Source organism: Vigna unguiculata, chromosome 4 (assembly GCF_004118075.2).
Source record: "Vigna unguiculata cultivar IT97K-499-35 chromosome 4, ASM411807v1, whole genome shotgun sequence".
NCBI lineage: Eukaryota > Viridiplantae > Streptophyta > Magnoliopsida > Fabales > Fabaceae > Vigna > Vigna unguiculata.
The window spans coordinates 33751104-33765651 of record NC_040282.1 but is presented as its reverse complement, the minus strand read 5'-3'; the positions used below and the strand labels follow the sequence as shown (position 1 = coordinate 33765651).

General features: G+C 25.8%; 1 long non-coding RNA gene across 2 annotated transcripts; it reads right to left on the bottom strand.

Moving 5' to 3' along the window:
• Nucleotides 1–1542: 1542 nt before the first annotated feature.
• Nucleotides 1543–4628, bottom strand: LOC114180225. Of its 2 annotated transcripts, none has more exons than XR_003603643.1 (8): nt 4486–4628; nt 4149–4305; nt 3971–4043; nt 3832–3895; nt 3327–3436; nt 2554–2663; nt 1890–1927; nt 1543–1734 (listed from the first exon to the last, which is right to left on the bottom strand). It is a non-coding gene; the product is annotated as an uncharacterized LOC114180225 (long non-coding RNA). The 2 variants fall into 2 exon arrangements; XR_003603644.1 differs by having other exon boundaries at nt 3977–4043.
• Between the last annotated feature and the right edge of the window lie 9920 nt (nt 4629–14548).

The following is a 14548-nucleotide window of genomic DNA, read 5'->3' as shown; positions in this document are numbered from 1 at the left end:
ATATTATATTAAAATAAAATGCGTATCCACATGTCATTATTAAAGTAAGATGCAGGTATATTGTGTAATATGGTCTCATATAAAATAAATACAACATGAAATTTATATTAAAATTTTTAAATAGAAAAGCATGTAGATATAAACACATGTATATTATATTAAAATGAAATGTATATGCACGAATCATTGCTAAAGTAAAATGTAGATATATTATGTATTATGGTACCGTATAAAATGAATACAACATTAAATAGACGTTAACATTTTTAAATAAAAACACATTATATTACATTAAAATAAAAATCCTATACATACTATGTAATATGGTTCTGTATAAAATAAATACAATATGAAATTGATGTTAAGATTTTTAAATAGAAACACTTGTAGATATATAATAATAATAATAATATAAATAATTAATAATTAATAATTATAATGATAACATTAATAATACGTGCGGATGGTTGCTGTTTTTTTTTTTATTTTTTTTATATTTCAAAAATAAATAATATTGTTATTATATTTAAATTGGCAATTTTTTGGAATAATTATATTTAAATGGTTTAATTATTTAGTGTATGAGATTAATAGCTATCAAGCTAAATCAAAATTTTGAACCGTAAGTCGTCTAGATTAGGTAACTAAATATGACTACAAACAATTTGAATATAAAGTAATTGAAATAAAGCAAATCAAATTCCTCAAAATATAGGATTTACCAACAACAACATTAACACACGTCCACATAAATATTAGCATAGGAGAAAAAATGAAAGAGAACCGCACACTCAATTTTATTCGTAGCTGACATTGATTTTCATCACAACGTGTTCCAAACATTGATTTTAAAATTAATAATATAATTGTTAACTGTAAATGTATAAATTTAAAAGATTTAAAAAATTAAAGGATAAAAATTAATTTATTGAGTTAGAAAAAAGTAAAATTACACTAACATAAATATAATTTAATAATATAAACGTAAATTTAAATTTAGTAACTAAATGTATCAATTTAAAATGATGATTATAATATGAACTTATGATGGTGTATCTTTTAGATTATAAATATATTAATATTATAAGTTATTTAGGTATTTCGTTAAGCAGATAGATTGTTTATTTTATAATTACTTGTTAAGTTGGCAAAAAATTAATCAAATGCTTGTACATAATTGGTGTTATAAATTAACAAATATATGAAAGAAATACTAATTTTGGTTCTAAAATAATTGAAATGGAAGAATGGTTTATGAATCTTAATTGACATAAACTAATCATGTGTTCTGCCACTAATATTGTAATCATTATTACAATAAAATAAGATCTCATAGGATCTTAACAAATCTTGCCATTAATTATCATTCAAAACTTTTAGCATAAGTTATATCCTGCAAACATTGAAAAAGTCAATTATCAGCACCACAATATTCACATACAACGTTTTTAATGTTATAAAATTTCTAACAAAAAAATAGAACATTCATTTTAATGCTAAAGATACATATTTTCTTAGTACAATTTAGGATTCAGTGTTAAAATGATATATACAGATATAATTATAGCTAATACATTACAATTCAAAGAAGGGTAATTAAAATATCTCAAGAGATACAGTGAACCAAAGTTAATTGCAAAACAACAAAACAGAATCAGTGATAAGACTCTAGACTTTGTCTTGCAGCTTCTCAATGTAGGTGATATCATCTATAATAATTGTTCCTCTATTCATCTAAAAAAAAATTTAGAATCTTTAATGAGATTATATCCCAACAATTTGGAAACCAAACAATGAAATTGAAAATCGAATGAACTCTTAAACAAAGATGCAAGAGTCAAGAAAATAAGGACTTAGATAATTGCATTTGTGATGACAGGGAATCATACCTCTATAGTTTACTCTAACAGTCATGTTGGTATGCTCCCTACAATGGTAGAAGACAGAACAGTTACGTAAATATTTATATTAAATACCATAAACACGAAATCAACCAATGATTTAAGTTAGAAAAGCTTAGAAGTAAATAATATTTATCTAAATCCAGGTCAAGAAAATTCATCTGATTAAACTTTATACACTATCAACAAAGTTCATGCAGAACTTCACAAACATCTATATGTCTAACCTGTTTAGTTAGAACTACATTATGAATTTGGTCCTTTGTATCATACGCTAGTACCAATGTATCGTTATCTTTGTTAACAGGCAGCCTAACATTGTGTTATTACATTAACAACAATAACAACAATTTTGTCTCAAAGATCACAAAATATTTTTCACTTCTATTATCAACATTAACATAAAAGTCATAGTTAACCTTCTATCACCGGTGGACATTGCAATTGCCATTGTTAATGAAGGATACTATTACTTTCATCTTTATACCCATTACAGATTCTTGAGTTGCATATCCTATCATTATTGTATAGATTTAACTTTGAGAAGCAAAAAGAATAGTCAATAGAATTTAAAATTATAAGATAGAAATATGAAGAAGATAAATTGAAAATAACTGTCATAAAAAAATAATGTTGAAAATGCAAGGCATACCACCACAACAATTCATGCTCGTCAGAGACATTTTTTAGAGCACCTGATTTTGAATCTTCAACTCAAGTGACTTGTTGCCTTTTTCTGTTAACTAAAGAAACACACTCCTCCTGCAATTGAGTTAAAAACGGAGCATGCAAGATCAACACCATCCATGCTAATAGCTTGAATCAATTAGTTTTTGATTCAACATCAAAACCAAAGCTCTCATATTATGTAATTTAGAAGAAAGTAATATTTGTTATGCCTGATTGGTTAGAAATATGTGTTTTAATAGGCAAAGATGGCTAGAATAAATACTAATGATCCTAATTACAAAATATAAATAAGGAAAAGATGCAAATCTACTAAAACATATTTATGGTTATTGAGTAGTTTATTTTTTTCCCTTGAAGATGGATAGAAATTCTCAACACATAAAATTCAGATATAGGGTACCCATACTAATTTTCCACATAATACTAATGTGTTCCTTTCTGTAGTCCCCTCGGAAGGTCATCTTAATGTATTCAGATTCTTCTCCAAGCTTCACATATGCCCCAATACTTGTAGTACACGCAAGCAAATGCAATAACCAAAATTATGACGAACCCGTTAAAACCAAAAGATAAAGTTTAAACAACACACCCCAATTGAATTAAATAAAATCATGTCAAAATAAAATATAAAAAAGGAGTAAGAAGTACACTAAAACAAAACATGGCAAAAAAAAAAGTCAAAATTTCCTAATTTTTTAATTTCAAACAAATATTGTCTTTCTTCTACAAATTTACCTCATCTGGACAATTCCAACATTAACCACCTTTTGGATCTTGTTCATCATCATAGGATTCTTTGTATGTTCCTGTGCAACCTTGGGATTTTCCTTGAAATCAACCAACACCTGCATAGACATTACAAATCTAATTCTGTTAAGCATGTTTGATTCTTCAATCCACAACCATAGACATCAAAGAAGCAACTAAACACACAACACCGAGATTAAAAACGAAAAATAGTAAATATGTCTTCTAAAATCAAAAGGTTTAACCTTTTCTTCAACCCACAACGATAGGTTTACGAAACAGGAAAAAAAAGTAGAAGAAGACCATGAAGAAGAATAAAGAAAACTCAAGCTATTGACTTTCAACAACTACTAAAATGTACTAATCCACGGTACACCATCTTCAACACAAAAATCCTCAAAAAAAATTAAAGCTTTCGTGAAGAAAAAGTAAGAGCAAATCTGAAAATGCCTTTCAAAAAGTAAGAAAAAAAAAGCCAAGAAGGAGAACTAACCTTGAGGCCGAAAGGTTTTGTTTTGGTTCTATAAAATTGCCTTCTGCCATTGTACTCATCCATTCTGAAAATTTCAAACAAATAATGAGCCTAATTGCAAACAATAACATGTGAAGGAGGACATAAAAGATGAAATTACAATAACTTGATTTTGTTATGATGCAGCAACAAACTTCGATCCATTTAGCCATTTGGGTCTGAAATCCTCTAGTCTACAAAAGCAAGAAACGATTTCAGCAACAAATCAAAGTTTTTTACAAAAACATTTAGCAAACCCCTAAGTATCGAACAAAAACATAAAAATATACCCAACTAACCCGATTGGAAATGAATAAAAAAAATCCAACAAATATATCCTTTAATGCTTTCCGCAGACCCAAAAAAAGTCGACTCAAAATCTAAGAACGGCGGCAAGGATGTTTAGATATATTTCACCAAATAAAAAGCAAAAGAATACCATTTGATGAAGGAGATCTGCAGAGACGAAATAGAAACAAAGTTCGGTTAAAACAAAAGTAAATAGAAATTAACAATGTCTAACATTTGATCCATTGTTAATATGAAGAAGGATAAGTTTTGAGAAGAAGTAAAAATACCTTTTATGAAGACCGAGAAGGAGAACTCGAAAACAAAAGTTGAGTTATTATAACTTACCTTCATCTGGATATGGCGACACAAACAGGAGACACAAAAGAAAAAGGAGACAACCTTGAGGTCGGAGGGTTTTTTTCTAGATCTGTCAACTTTTGTAGAAGAAGATTGAAAATAGTTTTTTTTCTTGGAGAAGAAGAAGAAGAATAGTAACTGCAGCCAACACGTCAATCAACATTCAATCAATATCAATATTTTAATAAAATATTAAATGTGGAATCATTCAAAAAAATTGTCAGCCATTTAGGAGGGAAGAAGCGGGAAAGCTTAAACATCGAAAAGACGAAAAAACCCTCCATTTGGAACACGTGTCAACGAATTGGAATGGCCAGTTTAGTAATTTCACTATCCTAACATTTTCTTAGATATATAATAGACTGCTAAAGATGTACTGAATGATCATCAAGATTACTAGATCACTGATACATTAAAAACTACCATTGTGTTTTATTTTTATTGCTTATCTTTCCTTTACGGCATGCTTAATCTTATTCTATATATTAGGTTGTTTTTAACAAGTATTCCATATATATATATATATATATATTAAGACTACCTCTATTATCAGGGTTTCAGATTTAGACACCAGATATTGAATTGACCTGTTGGATAAAAAATATCTTTTAATTATATTTAATTGATGTGAACTTTTTTATAAATGTATTTTTCATGGTCAATACAATTAATTATACTTGGCGTGTGCCCCCGTTTAATAATTCAGGATTCCATCTTACAAATTTGAAGTCCACCTTTATAATAAAATTAGTTTATAAAAGAGTTATCTTCAATTTATATATACTTTTTCCAGATTCTATCTCATGAAACTTGAGTTTTTCTTTAAATATTAACAAATATGATACTTTTTATTCTTGGTTAGAAAAAGAATAATTAATTTTAAAATTTTACATAGTGAGTATTTAAATTTTATATTTTTCAATTAATTTTTTGTTGTTTCATTTTCAGTTAAATAGATGTATCATTTTGCTTACTTGTATTAAAAAATATGATATTTTGTGATTAATATAAATTGATATTATTGTTCTTGTTTTTATTAAAAATAGGTCCGGTAACAAGGTTGTTATATTTACTTATATCTTTCAGATTATTTCACTTACAACAATTAAGAGATTATGCAACGATTGTTCCTTGTTATCCAATATTTTTCAATAAAAGTAATAAAAGTTATTCTTGTTTTACATTATTCGCAATACCGTTTTATATTAATCACGAAATTTTACATACGTAAAAACAAATAAGTAAAATAACGGATCAAAATAAGAGTCTCATCATCTGTTAACATAAAATTAAACCATACAGACTCAATTAAAAAAATAAAAAAAAAACTTTAAATACTTGATAGACTAACTTTTTGTACTAAATACTGTATCAAAAATACTCAAATTTATCACATACTTCAAACTCAATTAAACCTTAAAAAAATTGTATATTATGAACATATGAAGGACCTAAATCAATTATAATAATTAGTATATGCAAGTATATGTTAGTATAGTATTTTAAGTAAATGTTGGAGAAGAATCGTATTTAAGCAGGGTTGATGTTATGGATGTCATTATAGTATATAAGAGATGCAGCTTTTGTATTGGGGACTTACTACTTTATATTTTTGTACTTTAATAATGAGACAAAAGTTGGTGGAGCTTATTGAATACTCCCCTTCATGACATCATCCATGGAGCAAGTTGGTGAGGAAAATAATGGAAGTATGTTGGAATGCAAAGACATTGAAAACTCTTGTTTCTGTTTTTGATTGAAGCAGATATTGCATGTTGGTGGTCATCGTGTGGGATGCACACTCCCTTCCATTATTAATTATATTATCTCATTTTCCACTCTTCCTTTTCTCTCTCTACTTAGTGCTTTCCTCTTCACCAATCCAATATCATTCTCTTACTCTCTCTTTTTTTTTTATCCATCTTCATCCATCTATATACACATATTTCTCAACTTCACTTAGCTTCTTGCATCTGCCCACTAAAAATAACTGAGAATTCAAATTGTTATAGGAGTAGAAATTGGACTTGCATATAAAAAAAATACAAGTTTGAGGAATTTTTTTAACCATATTTACTTTTGACTATTCATATATATATAACAAAATTATTAAATAACAACCAAATTTAGAAGACAAAATAACCAATTATTATATTGATTAAATCAAACCATTTTATAAACTAAAAGTTATTAATAACTAAAAAGATGATATTATACGTATGGATATCAACAGAGCAGGTAGGGTATAGTAGCACTCCCGTATCTTACCCGTTGGATAAGTATTTGCCCCGATTTCGTATATATATCCATCAAGTATCCGTTATACGGGTATCCGCATATTTTTTTAATATCCACAGATATCTGCAGATATTTACAAAAAAAATAAAAATAAATATTTAACGATATATTTTAATCATAAATTCAAATAAAATACAATATATAATATTCAAAAATCTTAAATAAAGTCCAAATAACTCATTTAAATAATTTTGAATGACAGTTTACAAAGAAATATTTTTTTAAAAACTAATTGATAAAAAAATAACTCATTCAAAATCAATATGTTAATATTTTAATCATATTTTTTTTTTAATTTAAATTAGGGTATAGCATATACGGGTATCCATGGGTATATATATATATTATGATACCCATACTTGTCCCGTTAACATGCGGGCTTAAAAAATATCCATATCCGTTACTCGCGGATATCCATTTACAATATCAATTTTCTACCCATTACATATTTTATCCGCAAATACTTACGGGTACAAATATTTTTGACATCCCTAAGTATGCTAATAAGTTCTATAATAGTGTAAACTCATTTATATAATATCTGAATTTGGATTCACATTTTGTAATTATTCTATCTTCATTCATCTCCCCTGATGTTAGTATTTAGACTTTACATCTATTCTCATTTCATCATATCATCGCATTAATAAATCGAACCACTTGCAAATTAGTTAAAATTTCATGTTATAACAAATTTAATAAATATTCTTTAATATGACAATTTTTACATAAACTTTTCTTCTTCTTTAGTTAAAACTGTTTATTTGTGATGTTCATTATCCATCCTAGATTGTGCTGGTAGTTACAATCAAATTTTAAGATACAATTGATATTGTACAATGATATAAATAAATCACTAACTATTAATCAGCTGCTGATCTCTCCTTATGTTATTTTGGTTCTCTTTTAGGTCTTTTTCTAATCTTCTTCCATTGCTCTTCTTTTTCCTAAACAGTTTCTAAAATTAATTAAATTTCATTTAGATATTAGATTATGGTTAATTAGATATGTGTGAAATAATGAAAACAATATATGGTCCCAATCAAGATGATTGAAATTGGTCATATGCATCGATTTGAACTAAAGTTACAAATCATAGAGCTTTATATAGAAACATGACCTAGGCATATAGTTAATAAACAGTCTCAATGAAAATAAGATATTATTTCTTTTAACACCCCTGTAACTTTGCATTCCTTTTCTTTCCATTTACTTAGTTAATCAATTGAGAATAAATAATAATAAAGTATCCTCAATGAAGCACTTTCTTTTCTCCTTTAAATTTGGGGACTCTAACCAATCAAATGCATACCATTTTTATGAAAAGTTATTTTTTTAATTTTTACTGTATAATGTGATAAATAAAGTTTTTTTACGAAGATCAGAAAATCTATTGGTATTGCTTTTAGCCTAAAGTTCTTATAAATGAAGATTTATGTTACATAACTTTTGGTAGATGAAATAAAACTCAATTTTTAAATCAACTAATTACTGGAAATCATATATTCAATTATTCAACAAGAAATGAATTTCATCCACAGGAAACTATTCTTTACTGAGTTTATGATTGACTAATTTTATTTTTGTTCGTGTTGGATGTGACTACATGCAAATCGATGTAAATACTTCATTTTGAATTTATTAAATTTTACTTCAATGAGTTTGATAACTTTTATTTGTTTAATTGATGTTGGATTCACATTGGAAAACAATTTTAAATCTACAATGTTGACAAGAACACTTCATTGAAATTAATGCTAGAAATAAGTTAATTATAATTGAAAATTTTGAGTGGAAATATTTAGAAAAATAGTAAATAATCTTCTAATATAATTCACGTACTTGTATTTTTCTTTCTTTGTGTTGCTTTCTTAATTTTGGTTCGAATGTCTACAAACCCTCCAAAAAGTCCAAGAGAGGTCGTGGGCTGAACTTGGAGAGAGGACAAATGGTGAATAAATTTTTTTTTGTCCGCATACATATATATATATATATATATATATATATATATATATATATATATATATATATATAAAATATAATATAATATAATAGAGTACACAATAACTTTAAATTTTGTAGAAAGAGAAGATATTCAAGAGTTTCGTCCCTCGAAGAAGTGGAATAAATTACTTCTATCATGAAGAGGAGGAAATGTTACCAAAACATAATGTAAAAGTTCTAGAATTTAATGGCAGTTTTAATCAACACAAGATGGAAGAGGAAAGTAGATATCCATTTTTTTTCTCAAGAACTTAGTGTAATTAATATAGTTAAATTTACCTTATGCATTAATTTAGTGGAACAAAATTATAAATCAGCAAGTGAATGACAAAAGAAAAAGAAAATAGTAACATGGAAAGCATTATTTAATTACATGAGATCAATACTTGTTCCTTCTTCTTTCTACAAAAAAAGGAGTTAATTCTTAAATTTCAATGGCTTAAAAAAGGTCATAATAATGTGGAATAATATTATAAGAAGATGAAAGTTGTTCTCAGTAAATGTGAAATTAAGTCAAAAATTATGATTCACCCCTACTAGTGCATAATAGAGATATTATAAAAAAATATTACATCGGTTTCTGGAGAAATAATGTGATAAATTGTGCGGTACACTTTATCAAGGTTCATGAATGGTCTAAATTATGATACACATGATATGGTGGAATGCATTGACTATATTTACATAATTTATTTCTCATGTGTTAAAAACTCAAAAGGAGAGATCAACCAAGAGATCGGGTAAAAACTTTTGAAAGATCATAATTGTAAATCGAATTACTCAGTTCGTGCTTCTAAACGCGAGGAAATATATAACCCCTCAAATTTTTATTTTTTTTTGAAAAGCCAAAAAATTTGAAAAGAAAAGCAAGGGAAAAAATGTTTTACATGTTTTAGTTTTGGAAACATTGCTTTTGAATGTCCAAACAAAATGTTTATAATGTTAAAAGATAATGAAGAAGTATGTTTGTAATATTATTTATCTTCATTTTCTTCAAATGAAAGTTCCTCAAATGATAAAGGATGTGGGTTTCAATATATCTTTAATTACGTAATAAATATTTTGTGAGGAAAGGATCAAGATATTTTGTTTGAGAACCACTAAGCTAAAAAAAAAAACTAACATAAATTATCTTTTATCAATTGATCCAAATACAAATTTATATTTTAGAACTCTTGCGCCTAATGGAAAAACAACATTATTATTTTTAAAAGCAAGTTGGAGGAAGTAAATACAAAAGAAATATGATTTGAAAAATAGTAACAGAAATTGACTAATATATTTGAAGAAGTCAAAATAATACATCCAAAAATTATATATTTAATTATTGTCACTAAAGCAAAGATAATGAATACATAATTTAGTATAACCATAACTATAATATAAATTATACATATATAAAGGATTGTCATTAGTTCTTTTATATTTTTGAATTCATAAAAAATGAATCAAAAATAAAACATTTAGTTATTTCTTTTTTAATGTAAATAATCATGTTGTCGACAACAAAACCATCTCCCATTTTTATTCGATAATCTTGTTTTGATAATCTTTAGTGTAGAAGATGATCTTTCGATTATAGTTGCAGAAACAACGGAAATGACTCACCTGTAATTCTTTGAACCTTAAGAAAGAAGAAAAAACTTCTATAATTGCACAATTGGGTCATTAGTAGCATGTTCAAACCATATGTGAATGAGTTGAATTTGTCTTGTTCTCATCTTTACGCATAGTTTCCCTTTTATCACTTTTAAAATATGAATATATTTTTTTATTTCTCGTCAATACACTTTTTTTAGTGTAAAATTAAAAAATAATTTATCATAATCTAATAAAAAATTGAGACGTAAATACTAAAAAAATTTATAATAATCGAGCTACAATTAGAAATTAATTATGAAAAAACAAAATACAATATGTTTTTCTTCTATATTCATTTTAATGAATATACAAGAGGCATATATGAGATAAAATAAATAATGTTAATTATTAAATTAATATTTTACAATTAAATGAGACAAAAGAGTTATACTTTTTTTTTTAAGAATGAAAGAGAATAAATGAGAGTATAAATAATGATTATATCTTTTAGAATTAAAAGAAAAATAGACAAGAATGAGAGATGAGAACAATAGGTAAGAAACTCAAAAAATTATGGAAGAGAAAGTAAAATATATCTTAATAATTTATTTTATTCTTTATTATATTTGATTTTAGATTTTATTATTAATTAACATTAAATACTATACTTCATAAAAGAAATATTTAATTAATTCTCATTTATTTCTCATATACTACACATAATTTAAAATTTCAAAATACATAATTTAAAATTTTTCAAAATTACACATAAAAAATTTAAATTTTTTGGGATCCATGGCCCCTCTAACTCCTCTTATACTCTGTCACGGTTGACAGACACTAATAATAATTTAATTAAATTTTATTCTCAAACCTAAACCTATAATTAATTTAGTAAAGCTATATTAATAATAAAATCTTTGTTTGAAGCTTTCTTTTTCTTAAACATAATTTTATAATTAATTTAATAGGAGTATATTAGTAAAAAAAATTTGAGGCATTTTTTCTTAAATATAATTTTATAATTAATTTAATAGAAAATATAAGCACACTTTATGATAATGGTAAAGGAAGATTTGAGATTTTTTGTTTTGAGGCCTAACGAATATTTTACTTATTTTATCTTTGATCCGATTTTGTTCTTGAATATGCAAATCAACTTACATCAACATGTTAAGAGTTTTATCTCTTTATCTTTATCTCTTTGTTTATATTCTTAAATTTATTTTTATTTCACCTTTTTATTTTTTACTATTTATCTATATTTTAAATTAAATATTTTTGCTTAAAATAGAGTATAACAATAATATGTGGGATTCAACACTTCAACTTAAAAAATCATTTTTATTTATGAACTTGGTATTGCCAAAGATACCTAAGAAAGGGTTAGGATAATTTTTGGTGTGGGTGATTATTATCCTTTTTTATTATTGTTTTGCTATAACTCCTATGCTAATATTTTAAAGCTCTAAATTTTTTGAAAAGAGGGTAATTAGTGATATAAAATTGCTATCATGTATCAAATACGCAAAATATCCTACATGAAAAGGGACACTATGCTTGTGCCTTTAAAATATATGGTAACTTTTTTTTTTCACCTTTTCCTCATAGGATATTGTGTGCATCATTTTTGCTATAGATGGCATATGCTAATATAGGTTTATCTTTTCTTTTTCATTTTTCCCCTTTTTTTAAAAAAAAATTTGTCATTATAGATTTAGTTATAGTTAATTTTATCTACATCAAAAGATCCCGATATATTTTCCAATCTTGCTATTAATGTCACTTTCAATCATATTCTCGCCACTATTTTGGAGAAAGTATAACTTTATTTTTCTTTTTAATCACCCTTTCTTTCTCGTGGAATTCACTAACCCGTTTACACAACAAGAGTTTTGCTTTTAATGCATAAAATCCAATAATTCGTACGTAGAAGAGAATATTAGTACTTCCTCCATTGTTATTTATAAAAATCATACTTTTATTTTATTTTCATACATAAATAATTTTAATTATCTAAACTTTATTGATGATTTTTAAGATGCCTTAATTTTAATCAAATGTCGACTTTAACTAAGAAGAACACCTTAAAAAGATTATTAAGAGATTAGTAAATTTTGATGATGCACTTAATTATTTATTCTATATGTAAAGTTGATTTTTTTTTTATATGAGGTGTGGTATGTTAGTTAGTAATGATTGATATTACAATAGAAAAAACCTCCAAACTGTTATGTTACAAATATACGAATATTATTTAGCGTAGTACACATATAATTCGTGAAAATATCATTACGATTAAATTCTTCAATATTTCGTTTTCTAATTTATCTTACACATTGATCATATTTTTAAAATCTACCCATGCAATTAAATACTCTGCTCTTTATTCAAATAAAATTTCAGTACGATTTCTCTCTTAGTTTGGTCTAATTTAATATATAAAAATAATAACACAAAACATATTATAAATCGAGTCGTATAACAAAAAATTATAACACAACAATTATATTTTGAATTATATAAATAAGAAAGGAAAGTGTTTCGGGTATAGGGACCTACCACCTATCTAAAACACTCAATTTGTCCTTATCCTCTTCTTGTAGTAGCTTCTACCGTTCGATCTCCTTTTTTTCTCTCTCGTTCGATCTCCTTTCACTTTTTCCCGCTCGGTTGTCCAGACGATTGGGTTACCTGTCCATATAAGTGCAATTAATATTGTAATAAATGCGAAGTAAAAGTTTGTACCAACTCACCTTGGGCTCCTATTTATAGCGTTTGACATGGCCTGTGATTAGGGTTTTCTTAATCACGGTTCAATTGCTTTTTAAACTTGATTACTGACTTGTATTACTTCTAATTTACATATTTAGTTTTGGTGCATAATTATGTTATGACGACAAAGTTTCACTAGAATGAATGGCGGTGGCCGTTTGAGTCGTGAGCTCCCTTAAATCATTTCGGAAAAATTGTCACATCAACAATCTATGGGATTGTCCGTCTGTAGTGGGCAGCCTTTGACCACTTATTTTTAGACCGCCTGACCAAGAGTCTAACTAGGGATGTCGGTAAATCATACGGTACAAAAAGAATACCTATTGTGATGTAAATTTGCACAACTTGTACAAATCTAGGATCTCACTTACACAATATACTCCCATAGTTTTATTAGAGTTTGATATGAAAAATTTATAAAAAATTGACATACCGTACTTAATAGTAAGAATTGTAGGTAAAAAATGAAACAAGTGCAAGGTCTGAAACTGCGATTCTTAGTTCCAAATGAATATATATATAGAAATTGCAATTGCAGAAATTGAAGTCAAAATCATCGTCTGAAAAAGTTTATTTTAAAGTTACGTATGTGTGGTGGTTTGGTGTCACAGTATTTTTCTCCATTGTATGTAGTCACTTTCAATTATGAAATGAGTAGGGTGGACCTTATCTTAAAGTTATTCTATTTATTTTTTAGTGGTTTTTTCATTTCAATTCAAGTAATGCAGTTTATATTTAATTAATTACCATGAACGCACATAGTGTCCTTATTTTTAAACTCTAAATGGATTACCTCTCAAATTTTATGAAATCATATATACATGTGCTGGGTATGAACTACATTTGTTAACTTTAATTAATTGTTGAATTCTTTATATTTTGGGAGCATTACCTGTCATAATTGTCATATATATATATATATATATATATATATATATATATATATATATATATAACTTTAAATGTAATTATTTAACATTTTATAATTTCAAATCGCAGATATTTTAATTTAGTTTTGAATAATATTTTTTAAGTTTAACTTCATATTTATTTTTTATCGTAAAAAAAATATAATTAATTCTAACAAAGAAAAAAAAAGTTTAAAAATTAATTTAGAGACAAATATTTTAATTATAAATTAATTTTTTTGTAGTTAAAATTTTGGTAGCTAAAATTAATGATAAATTTAAATATTAATTTTTAATAGAAACTACTTTAATAATTATAATTTTTAGTTTATAATTTAATATTTAAATTGGTATTATAATGACTAATTATTTTTAATCATTAATATTAATCATTATTTAGAATTTTTATAGTGTGTAGTTGATTTTTTTTTTACACATTTTCTTAAGACATTAGGGGAATAGTCAAATCCGTAAAAGAGTCAACA